The sequence below is a fragment of the Hibiscus syriacus genome, unplaced genomic scaffold (assembly GCF_006381635.1).
Source record: "Hibiscus syriacus cultivar Baekdansim isolate YM2019G1 unplaced genomic scaffold, ASM638163v2 tig00116996_pilon, whole genome shotgun sequence".
NCBI classification, from domain to species: domain Eukaryota; kingdom Viridiplantae; phylum Streptophyta; class Magnoliopsida; order Malvales; family Malvaceae; genus Hibiscus; species Hibiscus syriacus.
In genome coordinates this window covers 843,689-862,586 of record NW_024063512.1, presented here as the reverse complement: position 1 = coordinate 862,586, position 18,898 = coordinate 843,689, and the positions used below count along the sequence as shown (strand labels likewise).

General features: G+C 34.3%; 1 pseudogene; it reads left to right on the top strand.

The window, feature by feature from the left end:
* Nucleotides 1–2,298: 2,298 nt before the first annotated feature.
* On the top strand, nucleotides 2,299–7,378 carry LOC120193438 (annotated as a pseudogene).
* The last annotated feature ends 11,520 nt before the right edge of the window (nucleotides 7,379–18,898 follow it).

The window sequence follows — 18,898 nt, the reverse complement described above, 5'->3', positions numbered from 1 at the left end:
GCAAGAACATAGTGGTACTTAAATTATAATGCTCCAAATGAGTGTTCCGAATTTCATATAGTCAAAAGTTGAAGAAATGAGCAGAGTTTATGGGAAGTTGAAATACCGAATAGAGTGCTTACATTTTGCTATTCGGGATGTTTAATCAATACATATTGTTATTCAAAATTGATATAAACAGTTAAATAAACCTCAAATTTATGTTGAAATAAATATTTTCAAATAGTAAATTCATGTTCAAAATTTCAAAACACCTTAATTTTATTCTAAACCCTAAATTCCAAAATAATTCAATTACATTCTAAACCTTAAATTGAAGTATTTTAGAATTTGGGGTTTAAAATTTAATTGAATTATTTTGGAATTTAGGGTTTAGAATGAATTTGAATTACTTTGGAAATTGGGGTTTAGAATGAAATTGAGGGTTGTTTTGCAAGTTTTAAAAGTTAGGAGACCTAAATTCAAGTGTCTGAAAAGTTCAATGACCGTTTATATTATTTACCCTAATTTTCTAACAACAGTTTAAGTTGGGGGACCATATTGCAAATGGAATAAATGTTGGGGGACTATATTGCAAGTTTTAAAAGTTAGGGGACCTAAATGCAAGCTTCAGAAATGTTCAGTGACCATTACTATACTTTACCCTAAAATTTATATAATTTTTTTTTACAAAATTGAAAATATAAAAAGATTTAATGAAAGATAAAATTTTATTTTAACTCCTGAACTTCATATAAAATTTTAATTATAGATTTTTTTTGTAAATCTTAAATAGTTTAAGGATAAATTTGTAATTTAACCTTCGTAAAATTTTTATTATTTAATGACAGAAGAAGGATATTTTTGGAAAAAAAATTAAGGGTATTTTAGTTCAAAACGCCGGTGATCCAACAATACCTAAGGGGATGGGGTAATGATATTCCTGGTAATATACCCAAAAAATCTACCGTTGGTAATAAAACATTACTGAGAATGAGATTACCGGCCAACCAAACGGGAAAATGTGGATTTCATTCCCCGATAATCCCACATTCCCCGAACCAAACACTATTCTGTGCACAAGTCTAATTCAACTTTTTGTTAATGCACATTTTTAATATTTTATATTATTAAATTATATAAATACTATTATTTTATATGCAAAAGACACGACTCGAGCCCGAGCTTAAATATAAAAGACTTTAATCGAGCTTCAATAACTGAATTGAATAAAAAATAATGATCGAACTCGAATTTAAGTACGTTAATTGTATCTCGAGCTGAACTCAAATATATATTTTGATGTGTGATCGAACTCCATCAGAATTTCAACTTTAAATATTGAGAAATTCAACCAGAAACTAGTATTACTGGTATTAACCACATAGTCGAAAGTAGTTGTTAACAAGTATGCATTGTACCAGTAGCATTACCACATAGTCAACAGCAATACTCAAGCCTTAATTCCAGTAAGTTAAGAATGAGAACTCATACTAGAAACATGGCAGGAGAAATTGACTAAACATGAAGAACATTGTAGATGGTATCAATTTATCTTCTCTACAGATACGGGGGGTTCAAAATGATTCACCTTTACCACAACCTTTAGTAAATAGAGTATATGCTAATTTATCACCACCTCAGTAAACGAAGGGAAATAAATGATAAACTTTCATTGAAACAGATGAAGGCGACGATCAGTGAAATAAAGATGAAAACGGAGATAGCATCTTCAGGATGGTCGGCGATGATCTAGAATGACTCTGATTTCATGTTAATCCGACGACATTGGTGTCGTAAGGTGTCCGGATAATGTTCAATAGTAGAGAGTACAAGAATAATCCAGAGAGATTCATTGCAATTTGGCCGCGTATATCCAGAGAGATTCACATCTGTTGTTGTATATTTACCATGAATATTCATGCAAAGTATTTGTAAAATCAGACAGTGTGAAGCTAATAAATGAAGAATTTTGCACAAAAAAGATGATTGGGGATTGTTTCTTTTAATGTCAAAACTCTCCTCGCCCTCTGTTCCATTCCTTGAAACAAGGAATTTTAAATGAAATCTGATTGAAAACATGAAGAAAATACGATACACATGAAAAAGAAACACAAAAAGCGCCTAATTTCAACGGCTCCAAGGCCTCTTTCCTCGAATAGTAAGTCGGGTTGAGGGCAGTCCAAACCCGAATGCAGTTGACCCGATCTCTCGATTCGGACCTTATAAAAGTAAATGTCAATACAAGTCTTCTCCTATATTCTTGCCTCTATATTGTATCTTCTTAGCATGAACCTTGGTTTAGTGCTTTAAATTGACTCAATTTTTGAACAAAAATCGGGTGATTTTTTCATCTCAAAGTTTACATTTTTTTAACTGTATAATTTGTGTACTGATGCTTGTTAATTCAATTAAATGGAAATAAATGGAGGTCTTTGTAATTCTGGGAATAAATCCCAGGTTGAAGGTGAAATATCCTTTTTGAGTTCGAATTTGTTCTTGGTTCACGTTGGAGAGGTTACTCTTACTTTTGATTCAGATGGGTTATCTTGGAAATCGCTTGATTCCTTGGATAATGTGAGTTCTTTCTTTCTTTTCATCTTGTATATTTTCATGTACACGAATTAACGAACTAACATCAAATTTTGATTCTTTTTCCTTATTATCATACCCTCTTCTTTTTTCTTTTTTTTGTTACTGTTGTATAATTTTGTTTTCCTGTTCATTTGAACGTAACCCCATCATTTTGTGTGTGTTTGTGTGTTTTCTTAAGTTAATTCATTTTGTACTTATTTTGGAGATCTTTTGTCTCTCTGTCTTTCCATTCTTGAAGTGTATGAGCTGAGATACCCTTTGATTATTGAGAGATTACATCTAGTTATGGTTTAAGAGATGTATGTTTTGATCAAATATATGATACTTGATACATTATGATTTAAAACAGGTTGTTTCAATACATTTTGATCAATCCAAGGATCCTCCATTGTTTTCCGCTTCATTGAGCTTTGTTTTACCCGTAAAGAATATGGTGCCATAGTTGGCTTCTGATGGATTCTTCATGTTTACTGGAACAGGATGGATCAACATGTTTGGGAATTAAATTTCTTCCTAGAATGGCAACTAAAATGGCTACAAAGTTAACATTCCCTGATATCTATGCCGTGGAGTTAATGAACGGTAACGTGATTCAAGAATCGGACCTCACAACGGCTACAGAATGTTTCTTGGGGAATGACGCTCATGATTCTGGGGTTTGTTATAATTTCTGTTCTTCTTTGTTCCCGTTTCATTGAATGATAAAATTTGCAGTGATTAATCTTCCCTACTGGTGCAGATGAATAACTTTATAGTGCACACTTTTCAAAAGTCAAAGTCTCATCCTTGCCTTTGGATCTTGACGGCGTACATGTTTGGTCACAAGGACTTGCAGACCTGTCAACTTTTGGGTGAATAAAATTAATGGTTCTCTAGATAAGGAAGTTGGAAGACCAAAGAATCTTCTGGTAGACAGCCTCTATAGTTTTGTGAAACTTTTTTTTCAAGATGTAGCTCTTGTAACAAATTGAAGAGAGTTTAAGGGAAACATCTTTCTCTCTCTTTTCTCTTTCAATAAGGTATTTGTTCATCCATTGAGTGGGAAAGGAAATGGGCGAAAGACGTGGGAAACTGTGGCTCCTATATTTTCACGTGCTAAAATAAACACAAAGGTAAGCTTCCATAATGAATGCAGATAGATGTCATTGCATTATTTTCCAACATGATCAAGTGTCGTAATTTTCCAGTAATTGTTATGTTTACTAAATTAAGAATGCCTTCGATTTCAGGTGATAGTAACACAGCGGGCAGGACATGCATTTGATGTAATGAGATCTACCACAAATGAAGAGCTGAATTCATATGATGGTGTTCTAGCTGTTGTAAGTGATCTGTTACCTACATGTCATGATATCGTATGCATCTTTCCTCTATCTAAAATAACTATACCAAATAATAGGTAACTTTCTAACTTGATGGAAAAGATGAAATCTTTTCAACTTCAGGTTCATATTTCGGTTTCTAAGTGGCACACATTTAGTTCAAAGCTTTTTGTAAGCTGTAACTGCACTAAATATCCTTACCCCTTGAACTTTATACTGTATTTTAGTGGCCTTGCTTCTGTTTTATGTTCTTTAAGCTTTAATCTCTTTGTGCACTGTGGTATTTTGTTTTTAATTTACAGGGTGGTGATGGTTTCTTCAATGAAATCCTTAATGGGTATCTTTCTTCAAGGCATAAAGCTCCTTTCCCTCCTGTCCCTTCAGATTTTCTTGATACTCTGGGGAATGATAACAACCCCTTAGTTAACAATCCAACTGAAGCAGATTCTGAGAGTCGTAATACCGAAGAGAGTGATCCTTTTCTCTCAGGTTCAGCTCATAATGAATCAGGATTCTCTCATTTGAGTGCGTTACATAATAACTATATTTCCGTAAGAATCATCTCTTTGTGGTTCTGTTTATCTAGTATAACCATGTTTGCTTCTATTTACAGGAACTAATGATGGCTCTCTCTCTGTAGGTTAGTTTTTACCATACTCTTACAAACTACCATGATAATGGAACTCTGTTTGCAACTCTCTACATACTGCTGTCGATGGTCTTTTTATATCATCGACATATATCAATGCCTTACACCTAAACAAATTTTGTTAAAATGCAGATCAACAGACTGAGTATCCACTCCCTAACCAGAAGCTTAGATTTGGAATAATTCCTGCAGGTTCAACAGATGCTATTGTGATATGGTATATTCTTCCATCCTTATGAATGTTCCTTCATTAGATTTTCTGCTATTTTATGGCTCAACATAGTACTGTTAGGTTTTCTGTAGCTTAGAATATTGATGCATGTAGCAGGCTTTTTGAGTGACTATTTGGAATGCTTTTTACTCTAGACGCAGTTCACGTACCTAGCGGTGAAATGTTCTTCTGATATGGATACTGCCCTAAGCTTTGAGATTTTTGCACTAAGTTGCAGCACGTTGTGGCAAGTGGTGATAGAACGGGAGGGGAAAACATTAAAGAAATAAGTGACTATTGACTGGATGACTTCATGCTATATTGATTTTTATTGAAAGGCCTCTTCCCGTTTAGTACTCATATATAACTGAATGCATTCTAAAGTCATCTTTCCCTTTTAGAGTGCTCAATTTGATGGTTCACATAAGGTAGATTGATACAGGATTTTATAGCATTTCAAAGAATTCTTTGCTGTCCTGGTTTCTTTCTGGCTCTGGTATTCTATGCCTTACATTTAGCTCACCTTAGTGTATTACAGACAAGTGTAGGGTCCATCGTCCCATGCAATGGTTTATGTCTCGGGCTGACAAATAGACTTGAGAGTCCATGTCTTAAGAGCTGCCATTTATGCGAGGATTTAAGTCTTAGGAGTCATCTAATTATAGCTGAGGTAGTAACAGTTTTCCTTAGATATCACATCTTTCTAAGGAAATGGCGTGTGCTTTCTAGGGCTGATGCGCTAAAACATAATATCTAACTGAAAAATATTGGAGCTAATCATGGATGTCATTTATTTTCTACTTAATACAGTTTTCTTGGTTTCTTTCTTGCAGCACCACTGGTGCTCGAGATCCAATAACGTCTGCACTGCACATTATCCTGGGTAAAAGGTTGTGCCTTGATGTTGCTCAAGTTGTAAGATGGAAAACTAATCTACCACAAAGATTGAGCCTCGTGTACGCTACGCAGCTTCTTTTGCTGGGTAGTTTCTTATTATAACTTATGACATGGATCTGTGAGAGTATTAGCAAATAAATCTTCTGTCTCGAATGTTGCTAAATGCATGCATGTTTGCAAATTATTAACCTTTCTTGCATAGTCATGATTTTTAAGCATGGTCAACATAATTGGAAGGCATTTTAGTGTGCTCGTGTTCTTTTGTCACCCAAACAGTTGTCCTCATTGTCACTTTGCAACTCATCAATGAAATTTATCAGGTATGGATTTTATGGAGATGTCATAACGGAGAGTGAAAAATACCGTTGGATGGGCCCTAAACGTTATGATTATAATGGAACCAAAGTGTTTTTGAAACACAGGTATATTTCTCGTCATATAGACTTAATGAGTTCGTGGGTAAATGATGTTAAGTTTTGGTAGCAATGTCATTCAATAAGATAATCAGCTTTGAAAGTTTATTCCAATTTATAGTTACAGGAAAGCTGCAGTTAAGTCTGCAATTCAGAATGCTTGAGGTTTCCCTTCCCTAGGGCATGTCTCTGTAAAATGCATCATTACTATTATTCGATAGTTAGCTGATCGTGGTAAGTCGTGTTAACCTTTTTTCTTCATGAAGGTCATATGAAGTCGAAGTAGGATACCTGGAAGTTGAATGTGAAAAAGATAGTTCAATATCAGATGGAAGTAGGATGTTTAGTAAAGCACGAAGCTTGAAACGAAAAAAATCTGAAAGAATTATTTGCCGAGCCAATTGCAATGTGTGTAATACAAAGCCAGTTTATTCTTCTGCAAAGAGCACGGCTGCAACACCTTACATAAGTGCACAAGAAACAAAATGGTTGAAATCCAAAGGGCGTTTTCTTAGCGTTGGGGCTGCCATAATGTCTAACCGAAATGAAAGGGCACCTGACGGTTTGGTGGCAGATGCACACCTTTCGGATGGTTTCCTTCATCTTTTATTAATTAAAACTGCCCTCATGCATTATATCTCTGGTAATATGGCACTTTCACTCTTTCTTTGTATTATTTCTGCATAGTTCTTCATCCTTGAGAAAACCATTTTCAGTAACGGCTCTTGATAAAAAATACAGGCACCTTACGCAACTAGCAAAGAAAGGCGGAAACCCCCTAAATTTTGACTTTGTGGAACATCATAAGGTATATCTTCTTGTCGTATCTCATCTTGCCGGTGTTCCCGGTTCCTGGAAGTTGTTGAACCCATTACATATGTTATTTCCAGACGCGGGCATTTACATTCACTTCGATCGGAAACAAGAGTGTATGGAATCTGGATGGTGAGCTTTTTCGAGCACATAAGCTCTCAGCGCAAGTATTTCGAGGCCTTATTTGCCTATTCGCATCTGGTCCCGAAGTTTAGGATACAAAGGAAACAATGGTTTCATCAAAGGAGTAGAGTAATTCACTTTCTACCAACACTGTTTTGTATTTTACAAAGTTGAGTTTAGTTATTGATCATATACAACTATCATGGTACAAGGAAATGGTATAGTTATGTATGAATATGTTATAGTGGGAGGAGAAGGACGGGAGATCGAAGAAGAATTGGGAGAAAGAGAGAGGCAAGGGTTAGGGATTGAGAATGAATTGGGGATTACTTACCTGGCAAATGGGTACGTGAGAGGCATGGGCGGAGTTAAACCAGCAGTCCAACAGATCCAAGAGGGTAGTCCAACAGATCTAAGTGGGCGAGCAGCTAGCCCAAAAGGAAGCCCAATTCCTGTGAAAGATAACTGAATCAGTTAGGAAGGACAACCAACTAACTGAGCTAGATTCCTTAGTACTATGTATGCAAATAAAACGGGTACTTGTAAAGGAATGAAGTATGCATATTTTGAATGAAATCTGAATTTCTTCATCTTTTCTCTGCTTCTATTCCCTATTTCTTCTTCTCTTTATTTCTCTAAATTCTCGCGTTTATCACAATTGGTATTCAGAGCCTTATATCCTGACAAGTTTTCAGTGGGTATGCCAAAGAAGAATCAGAATATGGCTGAAGGTGACCTCTCTACGCTGCAAAAACAAATTGAAGAATTAGCTATGTTGGTGAAACAAGGCCAAGAAGAAACTAATCCGCCTAAATGGTGGGAAAGTCAAGAAAATCGTATCACTGCATTGGAATCCAGGATGTCCATAATCAAAGTTATGTTGAGGAGTTGTTAAAGATTTTTAACAGCCAGAAATGATGATCAAGAGAATTATGGTAATGAATAAGTACAAACTCCTAATACTTCTAAAAATGAAGGGAATAACCATGTTTTGGTTATTGTAGTGAATGATAAATCCAGATTTACTTATAAAACTGATGAACCTGGGATTTTAAAAGCTAAACCTGATGCTTGTCTAACTCTTAAGAATAATTCTAAACTTGAGAATCAAATGGGTGAAAACAGTGAATCTAGACCTATTTTGTTGGGTTCTGAAGTAGAAAGAAGAGGCACAGAGGGTTTCTTTAACAGTGCAGGGTTTATGTGGCATCAACCTAAAATTGAACTGCCATTTTTCGAAGGGGTCAATCCTAGGGGTGGCTTCAAAAATGTCATAAATATTTTTCCCTTTATAGTGTTCCTATAGATCATAGAGTAGCGAGCAAGGAAAAGATTTGGTTTGATGGTTATATCATGCAGAAACACCATGTGACATGGCATGAATTTGAAGCAGATCTTTGTCACAGATTCATTGACTTTTTCTGATATAGTAGAGGAATTCACTAAGTTGACTCAGAAGGGGTATGTTGAGGACTATCAAGAAAAATTTGAAGAGTTACAACCTCACATGCTATTGCAGAATCCTACCTTAAGTGAGGATTTCTTTGTATGACTTTTCATTAGTGGACTTAGAGAAGACATCAAACATAAGGTCAAGGCTTTAGATCCTAAAAACTTGTCTGAAGCATGCAAACAAGCTAAGCTTTATGAGCTATCTGTTGAGTTTGAGAACAGAAGAATGAGGCATTCTTTTAAAAACCCACCCTACACAAACCTCATTACTACTTCTAAGACAAATTCACTGGAAGTACCTCCCAAGACCACATCATTACCAAACCCAAAACAGAACCTCATGGACTACAGAAGGTAAAATAACATTTGTTTTAAGTGTGGTGAGAAATTTCTTCCAGGCCATCAGTGTAAGACAAAACATTTAAACATGATGATTGAGGATGAAACTGCTATACCTACAGAAACCTTACCTAATGAACCAGATCAGCAAATGATACAAGAAGAGGAGAGCCTAGAAATATCTATAAATTCTATTATTGGATGCATTGGCCATGATACATTAAGAATTCCGGGAACCATTCAAGACAAACTATTAAATATTTTGATTGACTGTGGTAGTACCCCATAGTTTTTTAACACCACAATGGGATGATGCTAGCATTCAAGTGTTTGCCCCTTACTCTTTGGCTATTACATTAGCTAATGGTCAACAACTCAGCAAGATATAATAAGGTAGAATGACAGATGCAAGAACACTCTTTTATACATGATTTTAGACTTCTTAAACTGGGTGGGAGTGATATGGTGTTAAGTGTTGACTGGATGAAATTATTTAGTCCAATTTTGATGGACTTCAATCAAATGACAATGAGTTTTGTACATCAGGGTGAACAAATTGTTATACAAGGCCAACAACCATCACATATATTGTAGCAAATTTTAGGGGCTACACTGTTGAAAATAACAGGCTCATATTCAGCTATTTTGGGACACGTGGTAATGTTGAGTATGACTGAGACTCCAAAACCTATTCCTGTAGCTCTCCAACCTTTCTTAGAGAGATATAACTCTATTTTTACTGAGCCTACAGGCCTACCACCTACAAGAAATCATGATCATGCTATTCCTCTCAAACCTGAATCTATTTCTATCAATCTAAGGCCTTACATATTTCCCCATAATCAGAAGGCTGAAGTGGAAAGACAGATTGCTACCATGCTCTTATCCTATATTATTTAACCTAGCAAAAGTTCATTTGCTTCCCCATGTCTCCTAATTAAAAAGGATTGTACTTTGCGGTTTTTTGTTGATTACAGACAGTTAAACATTATGACAGTGAAGGATAAATTTCTTATTCCCGTTGTGAAAGATCTATTGGATGAACTACATGGAGCAGTTTATTTTTCAAAGATTGATTTAAGATCAGGCTATTGACAAATCAGAATTAAGGCTGAGGACATTTATAAAACAACATTCAAAACTCATTAGGGCCATTATAAATTCCAGGTAATGCCTTTTTGTAACATGCTCAATACCGGGTTAGTGACTAAAGTGAAATATTTCAGAATTTATTGGTCAAAGTAAATAAATTGAATAGTTCGGGGACTTATATTGTAAATTTTATATAGGATTAAATATTAAAGAATGAAGAATGGAAGGGTAAATTGGTCATTTGATAAGGAAATGAATTAAAAAATTGAGAGATGGAGGAGATATATACACATGTAGTGGAGAGGAAGAGAGGAAAAGAAATATCCAGAACAACTTTCTTCTTCTTCTTCCTTCATACGTGAGAGCCAAAACAAAGGTTAGTTTTCTTGTTAGTTAATTTCTTGTTGAATCTTAGAGTTGGATATGATCCTTGGACAATAATTAAGCTTAAGGAAAGCTTAAGTTATCTTAAAATCAAAGAATGAAGGAATTAAGAGAGATTAAAGATTATGAGTTTTTAAATGAAATTTTGGAAAAGAGATGATAACTAGAATTTGAAGCTAAATTTGACTTTTCAATAGTTGAATTAAGAGATATTAAGTGATAGAATTGGAGTTAGAACATATAGAAAAGTTGGTATGATTCTTGAATCCAATGTAGAAGATAGAACTTTGAAGGTAAGGATGTGATAAATTAGTACAAATAGGTTTAAATGAGTGTATTTGAGTTAAAAATATGAAAGTGGATGAAATATGAAGTGTTTGAGCTAAAATGAGTGGATTTTCGGGCTTAAAAAGAAAAATCTAGGCTATGGGTGTCGGTACCTATTCATCAGGTACCGATACTTCAAGAGTAAAAATAACAAAGGCATTCAAAGGGTATCTATACCTGGGAAGAACAGTATCGATACCCAGGGTATCGATACCTTGAGGAAGGTATCGATACCATCTTTAAATGAGAATTACAGAATGCAATATGGGTATCGATACCTAGGCATGGTACCGATACCACAGTTAGTGAATGTGTATCGATACACTATAGGGGGTACCGATACTACTTTAAATAGAAAAATAAAATTTAGCTTTTCCTTTAGGTTAAGAAATTAGAAATTATAGTATGCTAATTAGAATACTGATATGTATAAATATATGATTATGTAGACATCGAATGTAAGCAAGTTCTGGAACGATCACCTAATTAGGATTCGATCCAAAGAATGAAATCATAGAGGTGGATTTAGAAACTAAATGAGGCCAAAGTGAGTGCATACTAGTTAATATATGATGTATAATGGAAATAAGACTTGTGATAAGTCTATTTTCCATATTAGAGCTTATGATGATTATGAATGTATGTGTCATATGTTATTGCATGAGTTATATGAAATACTATGTATGTTAAATGAGTTATGTGAATGCATGTTAATATCAGAACTTGTGTTAAATAATATAATTGAATTATGTGATGTCATGAACCTGGAATATAAGCCATATGATATGATCTATGTGACTATATGAAAATATGACTAAGAGCTATGTGATAAGAAATTATGTGATTAAATGATTAAGGGGTATAAGCCATGTGATATGTGATATGAGATATATGATAATGAGATATGAGACTCAATGAGAGTATTATATGATATGTGACAAGAAACCATGAGCTTATATGAAAATGTGATATGAATGTGTATATGTGAAATGATATAAGTGACAATGCCTATGTTATGTGTTATGAGAGCTAGAGGTATAGTTGGCATGCCAAGAGTCGAGGGTTTTACGTGGTTCTTCGGGACATAGTGGTCATTCGGGACATAGTGGTCCTTCAGGATATATGTGATATGTGGTCTTTCGGGACATAGTGGTCATTCGGGACAAATTCTACGCGCTCCTACTGGGAATTATACGAGCTGTGGTGACAGCATAGTGCACAACCTCTATGTACTCACATATCTTTAGTTCTTAGAAGTGTACATGGGCTAAACAAAGAAATAACATAAATAAATCTTGTATGATGTTATACGCTTTGTTTGTGAAAGGTATAGTATGAAGTGCTTCAAAGATTAAGATCAAATTATATGTTCTAAATGGATTAATGATAGTGATAATGACAATAATGTGGCTAGAATAATGATGATATGTGTGCATGTATATAATTGGTTATATGAATTTGTATATGACGTTTATATTATATTATTATATGAATTGTGAAATGTTCATGCATTATTGAGTATATAAAGTTCATATTATACGTGTTTTATGCCTCACTAAGTCATCGACTTAGCGTGTGAATGTTTCACACGTAGGTTTTGACAAGCTTGTGGATCGAAGAGGAGCAAGACATGTCAGTTTCTCCTTACTGAATGTCAGATCAGAAGAGAAATGAATAATATGTATTAGGTTATAGAGAATGTAGTTGGCATGTAATTAAAGATTTGAATTGTACCTGCTTTGATAAATTTTGTAAACACTTTGATCTAAATTGTATAAATTATACCTTTTGATTTAATAAAAGTTTGAAATTTCATTCTTTTGGAAAAAGTAAATGTTTTGAAAAGTTAATGTGACGCCTCAGACTCGTATCTGGGTCGGGTACGGGTTGGGGTGTTACACTTTTGGTCTCACTAATGCCCCTACTATATTTCAAGCATTAATGAATGACTTGTTTAGTTCATTCCTTAGAAAGTTTGTTTTGGTGTTCTTTGATGATATCCTAGTCTACAGAAACTCTATGACAGACCATGTTACTCATTTGCAACTAGTTTTGGAGGTTTTGCAACCTAACCAGTTATTTGCCAAGTTGTCCAAATGTTTCTTTGGACAGACTCAAGTGGAGTATTTGGGGCATATTATTTCAGTAGCTGGAGTAGCTACTGATCCTAGCAAGGTGGAAGCAACGATGAATTAGCCTGTACCTAAATCCTTAAAATCTCTGCGTGGGTTTTTGGGTTTAACAGGCTACTATAGAAGATTTATAAAAAAAATTATGGCACCATCAACAAACCTTTGACACAAATGCTTAAAAAAGATAGTTTTAAGTGGAACACTGAAGCCTTGACTGCTTTTGAAGATATAAGACAAGCTATGTGTGTTGCTCTTGTTTTAACTATACCAGATTTTGGTAAGAGTTTTTATTTGGAAATAGATGCCAGTTTGTTGAGTTAATCGATCGACGGAATTAGCCAAGAGGGGGTGAATTGGCAATTAAAAATTCGGTGGAAGCTTTTGCAGAAAATTGAAAAGATTTGCACAGCGATTTAGAGTGGTTCGACTTTCTCAATCAAGTCACGTCCACTACCTTAGCTATCCACACTAAGGATTTCCAACAAATTCACTAATTTGTTCTTTCTTTGAGGCCAAAGAGATAACCTTACAATACCCTTAAGAATATACCCCAATTCTGAGAACACTCTTTTCCCAAAGAAGATTACAATTTGCAAACTTACAAGGAAAACCTCACAAGGTAAGATGTTGCACAATTCTAGAACAAGAAAAGAACACTCAAAGATAATTACAAATGAGCACAAATGGTGTTCTTGAAAGCAAAATGAATATTGAAAGGAAAATTGGCTTGATTTGCACAAACTTGATGTTTGATGCTTTCTCTCTTGTTTCTCTATGATTTCTTGTTGATCAAGGGCTTCAGAACTTGTTTAAATACACCTTGAATCACTTCTGAATGTTGGAGATAATTAATGAAGATAATATAGCCGTTTTAGTGTGAAAACAATTAATAAACAGCTTGGAGCGTGGGGGGAATCGGTTCCTCCTCATAGGGATCGGTTCCCTAAGTGTAAAATTCAAATATTTCGACCGTTGAACAGGGGGAATCGGTACCCCCTATGGGGGAATCGGTTCCCTCCGAGCATTCTGGAAATCTCGGAGCCAAACCATTCGGGGGAATCGGTTCCCTCTGAGCAATCTGGAATTTTTGGCTTTGAAATGGTTCGAAATACTTTGAAGATTATTTTGAAATTGTTTTAAGATTAAAACTTAATTTTACACTTAAGTAAGGATTAAAAATGATTTTGAAATATTTTGAGTAATTTTTGATATTCGAATAATTATATCGAATATACTTAGAAAATCATTTTGGAAAATCTTAAAATTAATTTAACTTAATTTGTTATATCGAAATATCAAAATGTTTTCAACAATCTCCCCCTTTTTGATATAACAAAACATTTTAGTAATTTTAAGATTTTGAAATCAAGTTTTGAAATTACTCCCCCTTACTTTAACACTTCTCCCATTTATCATTTTAAAACACATTTATCATTTTAAAACACTTAAAACACACACTTACACTTCTCCCCCTTTTTGTTAAATCAAAAAGATTCAAAGAAACATGAAAAACATTTAGCCAATTGATTAGGTATATGTATGCATAAGCTGCTAAGATCACAATTAAGAGAAACGTTAGCCATTAGTTCCGTAATCAATATTCATAAATAATGTGATATGGCAAAATTAGTCATATTGCTAATAATGATGTAAATGATGCAATAATAAATAAATCACACCAAACATATAAGTTCAAACCATCCATAAATCCAAACAAATTCACAATCCTCAAATTCAAACATCCCAAAATATTCAAAATGTTAAAACAATAAGTTTGGAAAGTAAAACATTTAATCACATATCCGGATCAGGAGGAGGAAAATGAGCTCGCATAGCGGCCATTTCGTTAGTGAGGTCATTAATACGTGCGTTGGTTGCTTCATTATTTGCACGTATTTCCCTAAGAATTTCTAATTGTTGAGCTCCCATTGTGGATAAATGGGACTCTATAGAATTAAAGCGCGAATCCATGGTCGCATATCGGTAATCAAATGTCTCCATAAAAGATTGAAAATATGGAGGCATTTGAGTCGATTGTTGTGCTTGCTCTTCGGGCTGCTCCTCGGGCTGCTCAGGTTCATCTTCAGCTTCATCGATGTCTCGCATTAATTGCTCGATATCTTCGTCAGCTTCGGGTGGAGCTTGTGAAGAACTAGCTCCCGGAGTAGTTGCAGAAGATCGAACCCATTCACCAGTTTCTTTATTTTTGACCCATCCCGCTCTTGTTAAAGAAAGAAGATTGATTTGTTTCTTAAGAGGAAAAGAGACATCTAGACCAACTCGAAGCTCGGCTTTAGAAAAGAGATTACTAAGGATACAACCGTAAACTAGTGAAGAACAGAGTTTCTTATTTGGCACTAGGTTAACGGTTTCAACGATCTCAGCAAAGATAATCTCGGAAAGGTTTATTTTTATGTTGTGTTCAAAACAATGCAACCACCATAGGTCTAAAGCTCTAAGAGTAGAATAACGACCCCCGGATGGTCAAAACCACCAAGTGATCATGAGATGAAGAAAACGCTCATGAAGATCTAGAACACTTGCACTATCATTCCGTTTATATCGTGAGCCTAAAACTTGTTTTTCATTTGATAAACCTTCATTATCCAAGCCTAAGGCATTGGCTATGTAATCCGGATCAAGATGGAAATATTGACCTATGAGGTAGGAACGTACTCTTATGGTTTTGGTCTTGTCACGATTTTTGATACAAACGACATTACAGTAGAAGATACGAACAAGTTGATGATAGACAACGGGTTCAAGTTCGAAAAGTTTATCAAATGTCCATTCGTGCAAGATAGGGAGATATTTAAAGTTAATAGCAACCATAGCTTGAAGAGATGGGATACGTTCTTCCCTAATCTTATACGAGTCAAAATATTGGTAAAACCAATATAATCTTTAGGACCCGGTTGATTGAAACAAGAATTTTGGATAGTCAAGTTAGGATCAAGATTTGGAATAGGATTTTGAGGAATAGGAGGAGGATTTGGAGGTGGATTTGGTTGACGACTAGAACGACTAGATGAAGACCTAGCACGTTTAGGATTAGACATGGTGAAGGAAATCGGAATTGATTGGATAACCTGCAATTTTAAAAACAAATGTATGCAATTTAATTAATCCCAAAACTCAATTGAGTTCCTCAATATTTCAAGGTTCTCTAAATCAATCCTAATGGGCAAAGTTTTTGAAAAACTTTTGAAAAATATGGTTTTGAGAAACAATATATGTATAGTTTTCATAACAACAACATAATTTAATCAAAACACAATAATTTGAAAAACAAAATTAAAAAAAAAAATTCGAAAATTTAAAATTTTGTGTTTTTGATGAAATTAGTTGTAACATCTAGTTTCTAATCACTAAACAATCAACAAAGTTTTTGAAAAAACTTTTGAAAAATGGTTTTGGAGAAACAATATATGTATAGTTTTCATAACACAACATAATTTAATCAAAACACATATTTTGAAAAACAAAATTAAAAAAAAAATTCGAAAATTTAAAATTTTTGTGTTTTTGATGAAATTAGTTGTAACATCTAGTTTCTAATCACTAAACATCAATGCCATGCCTCACTATTCAAACCTAGAACTAATTAAAACTAATCCTATGTTCAAAATCAATGAAATAGAGAGTTTAGAAAAATTTACCTTGAAAGATGAAGATTGAGGGGATTAGATGTTGTTTGCATGATTTTAATGATGATTGCAAGTTTAGGAGATGATATTTGAAGTGTTTTTCGATTAAAATCAATGATTTGAGGCAATAATGGGGATTTGAGAAATTGAGAGAGAGAACGGCGTAAGGGTTTTGGTTTTGGGGTTTTGGGTGTTCTGGCCCGATTTTAACAGAACCCCAGGGGGGTATCAATTCCCCTGTGGGGGGAATCAGTTCCTATTCAAAGGGGGAATCGGTTCCCTCATGGGGGGATCGATTCCCTCTGCACCAAAATGCTAAAATCCGATTTTTTTAAGCACACAAAATGCTAAATTAATTTTCTCTAGTGGTATATCATATATGAAAAATAATTATGTTCAAACAATTAAATTAATCTTTAAACATTATTTGAACAAAAAATTTCACTAAGAATCATAAACTCCCCTAACTAATAGCAAGAATGCAATCAAAATTTATTATTATAAGCATTTTTTATATTTATTAAAAGTGCTAAAATTATTTTAAACACAGTGAAGATAGGTCAGTTAAACCTAATTCTCTCCTAAGTGTCCAAAATCTTTCCTTGTCTAAGGGTTTTTGTAAAGATATCCGCTAATTGGATGCAAAGTATCAACATATTCTAGAACTACATCTTCTTTAGACATGGTCTCTAATGAATGATGTCTTATTGGTTGGTGGGATTTTAGTGAGAAAAATAGCACTTGATAGGAATTTCAATTCCATAATCAAAAAGTTTGTTTCATCCATAAAACTTGTGCACAAAACTACCGGCTGAAATGTATTCCGCTGGTAGATAATGCAACACATTTTGCTTCTTTGAAAACCAAGAAATCAGCATATTTCCAAGGAATTGACAAGTACCGGAGGTGCTTTTCCTATCTAATTTGCATCCTCCATAATCCGCATCTGAAAAGGCATGCAAGCTAAAGCTAGAGTCTCTAGGATACCAAAGTCCTAAACTAGGAGTGTCCTTAAGGTATCTAAAGATTCTCTTAACAGCTAGTAAATGTGATTCCTTAGGACATGATTGAACCTAGCACACAAGCAAACACTAAACATAATATCCGGTCTACTTGCGGTTAGATAAAGCAATGAGCCAATCATGGATCTATATAATTTAACATCCACACATTTACCTCCTTCATCTAAGTCAAGCTTTGTAAAGAGCTCATTGGAGTGTCATGAGGTTTCCCATTTTCCAGTCCAAACTTCTTGAGCATATTTTGACGTACTTAGCTTGATTAATGAAGATGCCATCTTTTCTTTGCTTGATTTGGAGTCCCAAGAAAAATGAGAGCTCCCCCATCATACTCATCTCAAACTCACTTTGCATTAGCTTAGAAAATTCTTGGCAAAGAACATCATTAATAGAACCAAATATTATATCATCAACATAAATTTGAACTACTAATAAATCTTTACCTTTATGCTTTAAAAACAATGTAGTGTCAACCTTTCCTTTGAAAACCTTTTTTCAATTAAAAAATTTGACAATCTTTCATACCAAGCTCTAGGAGCTTGTTTTAAACCATAAAGAGCTTTTGTCAATTTAAGAACATGATCTGGAAATTTTGAATCTTCAAAACCTGGAGGTTGTTCCACATACACTTCTTCTTTTATAAAACCATTTAAAAATGAATTTAAATTCATGAAAACATGCAAATGCTAATAACATTCTAATTGCTTCCATCCTAGCTAAATGGAGCGTATGTTTCATAGTCTATGCCCTCTTCTTGAGTATACCCTTGAGCAACAAGTCTAGCCTTGTTTCTCACTATATTACCACTCATCAAGCTTATTCCTAAATACCCATCTAGTACCTACAGTAGATTTATTACTAGGCCTTCAACTAATGTCCATACTTTACTTCTCTCAAATTGATTTAACTCTTCTTGCATAGCCATAATCCAATGTTCATCATTTAATGCTTCTTTAATATTCTTAGCTCTATGCATGAGATAAATGCAACATAATTACAAATATTTCTAAGAGAAGATCGAGTTGTTACCCCTTTTGATGGATCACCTATAATTTCACCATCCTTGACATAGTTGTACTCTCTTGGATAAGATACTTCCCTTTCTTCAATGGTTGGATTCTCAAGAGGATCATGAGTTTCCTCATTTTTCGTTTCTTCCTTTGATGATGGTTCTCCAACTTCATGTCTAACGTCATTGTATTTATAACACCTACATCATCATTCACACAAGAATCCTTCCTCGGAAGGGGATTATCATCGAAAACAACATGTATAGACTCCTTCTACAACTAAAGTTCTTTTATTAAATACACGATAGGCTTTAGAATTTAAGGAATAACCCAGAAAAATTCCTTCATCACTTTTAGCATCAAATTTGCCAAGGTTTTCTTTACCGTTGTTTAAAACAAAACTTTACATCCAAAAGGATGAAAATAACTAATGTTAGGCTTTTTATTTTTGAAAATTTCATATGGAGTTTTCTTTAAAATTGGCCTAATCATTA